This window comes from Aegilops tauschii, chromosome 3 (assembly GCF_002575655.3).
Source record: "Aegilops tauschii subsp. strangulata cultivar AL8/78 chromosome 3, Aet v6.0, whole genome shotgun sequence".
Taxonomy (NCBI): Eukaryota; Viridiplantae; Streptophyta; class Magnoliopsida; order Poales; family Poaceae; genus Aegilops; species Aegilops tauschii.
Window position 1 is genome coordinate 470,583,972 of NC_053037.3, and position 7,980 is coordinate 470,591,951.

At 42.4% G+C, this 7,980-nt stretch overlaps 1 long non-coding RNA gene across 4 annotated transcripts; it reads left to right on the forward strand.

The window, feature by feature from the left end:
* The first annotated feature begins 1,747 nt into the window (after nt 1-1,747).
* On the forward strand, nt 1,748-7,766 carry LOC120976843 (uncharacterized). 4 transcript variants are annotated; one of them, XR_005773407.3, is made up of 10 exons: nt 1,750-2,182; nt 2,251-2,654; nt 3,036-3,777; nt 3,886-3,945; nt 4,736-4,879; nt 5,184-5,239; nt 6,041-6,141; nt 6,608-6,901; nt 7,000-7,121; nt 7,295-7,766. It is a non-coding gene; the product is annotated as an uncharacterized lncRNA (long non-coding RNA). The 4 variants fall into 4 exon arrangements; XR_005773406.3 differs by having other exon boundaries at nt 1,751-2,182; nt 4,736-4,846; XR_006672410.2 differs by having other exon boundaries at nt 1,748-2,182; nt 5,184-6,141.
* Nucleotides 7,767-7,980: the final 214 nt, after the last annotated feature.

Below are 7,980 nucleotides of genomic sequence, written 5' to 3' on the forward strand. Positions count from 1 at the left end.
TCCCGTTGGTGCACCTTGTCTTGTTGCTGCGGTCACCAAATTTATTGTGTCGGCTCGACGGGTCAAACCGATGTTTGAGATGAGATCGACACGACTAGCTCGGTTCAAATCCTCTAGAATGAGCGGCGTGACGTCCATGTTCAAAATGGGGCCCGTAACCTCCGTGGAATTTAGAAACTCGTATTATAGATACCACGTACTTCCTCTTTAAAGAAATACTCCCTCTGTAAAGAAATATAGGAGCGTTTAGATTCCTACTTTACGGAGGGAGTACAACATAAGATTGTTTAGATCATTAAAGTACACACGAACATAGCAAACTCGAAGGAGCATTATAAGATTGTTTAGATCATTAAAATAATGCGTGCCGACGTCGTCATCGCCCCTTCCTTGCTGGAGCCGGGCAAATCTTGCTGTAGTAGACAGTCGGGAAGTCGTCGTGCTAAGGCCCCATAGGACCAGCGCACCAAAACAGTAACAACCGGCGTTGAACAGTAGCATAAATCAGAAGGATCCAACCTAAAGACACACGAACATAGACAAACTACAACAAGATTCGAGTAAATCCAACAATGCCAGATTCATCGGAGACACACCTTCACACGCCCACCGAAGATACTAGACGCACCACCGAAACAGGGACTAGGCATGGAGAACCTTATTCCATCTTCAGAGAGCCGCCGCCGTCTCGTCTTTCTGAACATGATACAAACCCTAACAAAACTCAAAGGAGCATCTAAAGACGGAGCCTCCTGCCAGCAAGAGCCGGGATCCACTACGCCGCCATGGCCCTAAGGCCACCGGAGACGAGGCGGACCGGCGGCGGAGCCGGCGGGAGACAGAGGAAGCCTAGCCTTTTCTTTTCTTGGAGGAGAAGATGAAGTACAGGGGAAGACTAGCTAGCTACTCCCTCCGTTCCTAAATATTTGTCTTTTAAAAGATTTCAAATAAACTACCATATACGGATGTATATAGACATAATTTAGAGTGTAGATTCACTCATTTTGTTCTGTATGTAGTCATTTGTTGAAATCTTTAAAAAAACAAATATTTAGGAACGGAGGAAGTAGTTGTCTTTTCAGATTATTACATAGCAGTCCAAGTTAGTGTTGATTAATCCCTTGACCGGAATTAACGGCTGCTAGCCAGCTGCGGACATCTGATAGGAGTGTGCTGAACATGATCGTGCAGGCTGCTCGACCGCTAATTGTCATATATTTTTCCCTAGAGAACGAATGACAGGTTCTGCAATGACGAGCTTCTGGGAACAAGCAACTCTGCAGCAGCCAAGTCAAATGTTATTGTGTGCTAGCCCGCGTTCTTAGCCTTGCCACTTGTCAGGAGTTATATTCAAACAAACATAATTAAAGTTCTTGCCAAGATTTATTTTTATTTTTAGGAGAAGGCCATCATGGCTAGATTTATTATAACTTAAACAACGCAACATCTCAACTCCTAATGGAGCAGTTGGTAGTCTCCGCCGGTCAATTTTCGTCCCACCAGAGACGGTTAATTTTCGTCCTCAATCCCACCTCCCGCAACCCAGCGATTCCCCCCTTCTGCCCTCGAGACCGACAAAAAAAAATCGGTATGCTACCACGATGCCAGTTGTGAAACACTACAGTTCATCAAAAGAAAATCGTCCTAAAAAAACCTACGACGGTTAACCTACGAAAATTAGCAAGACGTTGCACGTGCGTTGCGAACGAGCGAGCGAAGCCTTTGCCACGTGCGTTGCGAACGAGCGAGCGAAGCCTTTGCCCTCGAGCGACGCCACACCAGATCCTTCGCCCTCGCAGCCGCCGCCGATCCCCTCACTCAAACGCCGCCGCCCGTCGTTGCCGCCCCCGCCACCTTCCGTCGCGGCTCCTTCGCCCTCACAGCCGTCGCCGATCCCCTCCCTCAAACGCCGCCGCCCGTCGCTGCCGCCCCAGCCACCTCCCGTCGCGGGCAGGCGGGAGGAGCCCTGCCCGGCCATGGCGACACAACCGGCGGCCTCCTCCTCCCCCTCACCTTCTCTCCCTCTCCCAAGGGAGGGAAGGAAATGGAAGGGATCTGATTGGAGCGGTGGATCTGCGCCCTTGCCGTCTCTTCTTTTCTTCACCTATTCCAGGAGGAGATCGAAGTGGGAGGTAGACGAGCAGGAGCGCCGCGTCCGCGACAACGATGAACGACGACCCAGGTAACGCTATCTCCCTGCCCTCGCCCCAACCCATCTTCTCCCCGTAGCCTGTACTCACGCGCCCCCAGGTTCTCCTCTCCCATGGCAGGGACACCAACTGGTGGCGCAACGGACAGCGGGAGATCGGCTGGTGGCACCGGATGGCAGGAGGCCGCAAGACCGTGCGAGGAGCAGGTAGCCGGAGGATGTCGCCGGTGGAAATCTGGCAAGTGGCAGCGGCATAGAGGGCTTATGGTTTGATGTTGGTCTTTTTACCTATAGCACTGAATTTCATGTATAGGTTGTGCTGATCCTAAGATTGCCAAAAACTGCTTCGTAAAAATCACCCAGGTTTGCTTTTTATTGTGATTATGCAAATTGCTCGAAACCTGAGTTGTCCTATTTTGTTGATGAAGGAATTGAAATCTGAAGACATGGTGATTTTTACCCAATGGGTTATGCCCTTGAGCACGAAGAGCATTTGAACTCTGAGGTAATCTTTTGTAATGTGAGCCACGATTTTGTTGCTTCTCCAATAGTAGGTGTGGTTTGTCAACCACTATTTTACACACATTTGTCCAGTTCAACTTTTTTACCATTTGCAATGCCCGGTGCGAGTGAACATGTATCACGCTATGTTTTATTCCATTAAATCATGTAGGGAAAATGCATTGTAAGTTTGGATAATTTCATTGTAGCAAAATTGGTTGAGCCCGCCCCAAAATATTCATGTTTACATCAGATACAATTTCCAGTAGATAAAATGATTCGTAAAGAATGGTGGGGCATGGTATTTAGCGTGTACGACAATACTGTTACAGTCAATTTTATTTTTAGAAATGTATGATGATAGGTTTCCATGTTTTATTTCCAGGTTCAGGACCACGCATGCTTCTCACATTTATTGAGACAGAGAGTATTAATCAAAAGCGGTTCAAGTTTCCACAATGAGCTATACATCATCTAAACTTACATGGATATACCAGGTCTGCCTTTCCCTACAATTTAAGCCTTTGTTTTGGCAGGTATCAGTCACCTGGTGCTAAACTTGGTGCTTAATGATCAACTAGAACAAAGTTTCATAGCCTTCCAGATTTGTCAAATCTACAATAACAGGATAATTCCTGTTAGACATGTTATTCTACTGGTACATGTCATATAACAAAATTCTTGTATTTTGGAAGGAGAAAACATTGAGTGGAGCAATTATGCAATTCAAGTGGCATGGTCATCAGAGGTTTTGTTTTTTCTTAATCGTGACATGTGTTAATATTGTGCAAATCAGAATATCATTTTTTAGGTTTGTAAATAAAATTAACCTGAATAAAGTATTTTAAACTTAGTGAGCATAATAGTGTTTTGTAGTGTGAGGATAATAAGGTGAAGTGAGGCTGCTGCTCGCCGGTGGCTCGCCGGCCATCCGAGAGCCGGAATTGCGGCCCCACGCGAGGGAAAGATCAGCGTTGCTGCAACCACGACAGGACACCCACCATGCGCGTACCATACAGGCAGCATCAGCCTCAGGCTTCACCTTGGATGACATGACGATTATGAAATATTCAGTCATCCCCCTTGGGTCTACGTGTTGGACACTTGGACCTACTCATGTGTTTGAGGTAATGCTTGAATAAAATAGCTATGCAAATTTTTATTTCTTTTCAGATAAATGAGGAGATTTGGTAATGCTTAAAGAAAAGATCTACTCTATGGTTGTTTCTCTGCAGATGATTGTGCAGAAAAGCTGAAAAAGGGATAAAATTCTATGTGAGAGATGACCGCTAAAGGTACTTAATTTTGGTAGCTAATGTTGTGTGCAGATTTCTTTCTACAAGATGTGGGTGTAAATTCTTATTGTTGCAATGATGCAGTAGCACTGGCGCAAGGTCGACAATTTTTTACTTCCATATATTCAGTCCTTGCATGCATTTTCTGAGTATGTTCATGATTAGTATGCAGGTTATTTGTTTCCCCAGTATGGACCGCGACATAGGGAAAGATTAGCATTGCTGCAACCATGGCAAGACACCCACCATGCGTGCACCTTACAAGTTGCAGCAGCTTCACTTGGTTGTCAACGACATATCGAGTATAAAATAGATAGCTAGCTGCAAGCATTGCTCCTCCCCGCCCGACAGAACAAACTTTTGCAACATGCCCTTTTCTCCTCTGCCCCATTCCAGCCATCCCTCCATCTACCTGTTGGACTTGCTCACCTTGTGTTTGGGGGTAATGCCTAATGAAAATAGATAGCGATGATTATTTCTTTTCACATGATTGTGGTGATTTAAAATCTAAGAACATATCCTTTGGTGCTGAATTTAGGATACAGTGCATGCCATATTATTAAATCCCATACAGGAGAGTCTTAGGTATTTTATTTTCTGACCAAATTATGATTTTTACTGCAAAATCAAATTATGAATGCTTAATCTAAGGTATTTCTTACTCTGTTTGATCTAAGTTTCTATCAATTATTACCTGCCTTTTGAATTTTATTTTGTGGTGATTTTTCTTCTGAGTTATGTTGAGGTGAATGTAGCTGCTGGTCATACTTTAACCACATGTCAATTGCAGGAGTGCGACGCCACCATCCCGTGTCATGAACCATACCAAGAATGGCGGGTTATGGATAGAGTTCATTTGATCCATCTGATAAAAATACCTATTGGGGAATAAGCATGAAAAGTAAGCAACCACTCTTTCCGCAGTGGAGTCCGGGTATGCCTGCTCCTCTATTTATTTGACTATTGTTAGATTGGTTCATCCTGGTATGACATGTTAATGAAGGTGTTGTTTCATTCCTCGTACGATCTGGATACCTTTCAATTGATTAGTTCTTCTTTTGGATTACTCTATATTAATTCCCTATGTGTATCTTTATTATGTTCCTCAAGACCGAGTAAGAAAATTATTTTGTTGATATTAGTTTCAAGGGAACATGGTACCCTACGACACAGGAAGATTACTGAAAATCAGTTCAAAATCTAATCAAGTCTAATCTTCTCTGTTGTCTGTACTGCAGCCGTGATGATCAGAAGTTTAGGACCACACTGTAGTCAAGAAAAAGGAATGATCTTCGTAAGCTACACCCTTTCGATCCCAATCTTACCTTTTTTAAATTAGTTTTGTTAGTGCTTCCATTACTTTCTGTTAAAATATGCTTAATGGGCTAGAGACTGTATATTTTCAGAAAGTTATAGTGTGTGGTATGTTTGCTGAACTTGTGATGACGGTTCTTCAGGCAGGACTTTCGTCCCTATATTTTAACTTTGAACATCATTATATTTAGACAAATGATGTGTTTACTGAATTATCGTTGTTTAATTTTTGAAGTTATGCCTTTCGTAATATTGCATTGTAGATAGACAAAAAGATATAGGTATTAAATTTTGTGGCTCTAGCATAAATGTTTATCACCACGGTGACATTTATTTTTCAATTTAGATAAGAAAAAAGAGATAAGTATTGAACAGAGAGTAGAGAGGATAAGAGCATTGTAGTTCAGCGTGGTTCATGCCAAAGACTGTGATACATATAATTTCTTAGGATAGTGCAAATTCATTGATGATGCAGAGGAAGTAACACAAGTTCTGCTAGAATTTCTCTCACATAACATGGATAGAGGTGAGTTTTGCATAATCCATCTCAGTAACAAGCTTGCATTGAGTTATTCTTTTCAAGAAGCTTACCATGCACAACTACAGGATACTTGTAGTTCTCAGTGGCAATTGATAGCTACATTCTTCAATGGGAGACCTAGCATGCCTTGAGTACAACAATACATGATCTTCTGGCAACAAACTGTTCATGATTGACGCATAATATGTCCTCTGTCCGCATTTTAATTATTTATATTAATATTTCTGGTTATCACTGCAGGAGTTGAAATGGATTTGATGAGGGAAGTCTGCAATGCAGACTGTGTTAAGTGTACCCGCTCCAGATTTCATTGACAGTAAATGGTCCACTGCTATCGGCAGGTGCCTTCTTGCACTCTTCTGACCCAGATTTGGCATGTTTTTCATTTTCTACTATCATCGCGTAGTTGCACAAAAATACGTAAGAGCATGGCTCAAAACCCACAGAGAGGCACAACTTTGAAATGGTTTTATTTAAACAATGAAACAATGTTATTTGACTGAAAATCTGTAGTATATTTTGATTATGGGGACACAGCCGAAATGTATACACCAAGAAAACATAACTCTCTTCAGTTGAATTTCAAATTCATGTTGTGGAAATCAAATCCATTTCAAATTCCATGATTTCGGCTAGAATGATTAATGCTACGCCGCTGTTGATGCCAAAGGTTGTGACACTTTTTTTAATGATAGTGCAAATTGATTGATGATGCAGCGCAAGTAGTACAAGTTCATCATGTCCACTGCCCATCCATGAATTGTTTTACGATTGTTTTTCCCGTTGCAATACACGGGCACATTGTAGGAGGAATATGCATGTGTAGGTCGGGGAAGTCGTCGGCATACATATAAGGAGATGGAGGTGGAGGTGGCGGTGGAGGGAGACGGGCATTCACTACTCGTCGGAGGGTGAGGGCATGGAGGACAACCGGCACGACGATTACCACGCCTTCCTCCCGTCGAATCACTCAAGCACGACGTCCTGGTCCTCTCTATCCATTGGCCCCCTCCAACATCTACCACGATGACCACATGTTGTTTGCGTAGCAGCAGCGGCGGCCATCCATGATCTTCTTTTGTGCCGACCTGCTAGAAACAGGTACATGCGCCGGCCTCCATGGCAAGGCAGTGCAGTTAGATGTTGCAATGGATCCGTTCGTTTGAGATCATCTAATTTGTTTTCTTGTTTTTCATCAGGTTGGGCTATAGACAACTAGAGATTGGTCACCTGTCTAGCAGCTCATTTCTGAAAACAAAGACCAGGTCTATGTGTTGAAAATCATGAAGGAGGATGTCAAAGTGTTTCTGCAGCGCATCAGGTCTATGTTTTCCATTGCCCTGGACTTGCGTGTAATAGTACGTAGAGTTTAGTCTGATTCTAAAGAAATATATGGCTATCTGATTTTAAAGAACAAGAGAAGAAAATATAGATATGCATCTTCACGTGTGTGCATTAAATTCGTTTTGATTCTGTTAATTTTTTTTGTTGCAGGCGGAAGAAAAAGCAACATGAAGTTCCCGTCTACATCAAACTGCTTTCACTTATATTCTGCCGAATTTGTTCCATCTATAGGACTGTACATGGAGATTATCTATAAGGGTTATGTCCCGTACAAGGAGATTATCTTATAGGACAGGCATATCAGCCCCCATTCAGACATAGCAGATATTCAACAGAAGAAGTTCCTCCACTGCTACTGGCCAAACTCTAAGCAAAAAGACCTTCCACTTTCCTTGCTAATGGTGAGCAACTCAAAGATGGCTACAAGGTTACACTTAATATTTACTCTCTGAATAACATATTATTTATTTGACCAATACATGTATAAATGCCTTAAGAGAACATGTATATATAGCTGCATATATGTTATATCTGAACAATGGCAGATTTGACCATTAATTACATGTATATACTTGCTAGGAGAGAACGTGTATAGCTTTCAGTTAAGCTTTTCGATCATTAAGCTGTTACTTTCTCATCTTATTTCTAGGTAGAAACATTATTGATGTTCTTTAGCTTAATTTTGAAACATGAACACCATCATGTCTTCATCGCTAAAAGTGACATTCTTTCCCATTAATCTATGCACTCGAAAATTATTCAAATATATATTTCCACTTGGTAGTTTTCATATGTCCAATGGTCTGACGGGTGTGCATTTTCAGGAGAGTTAGCAA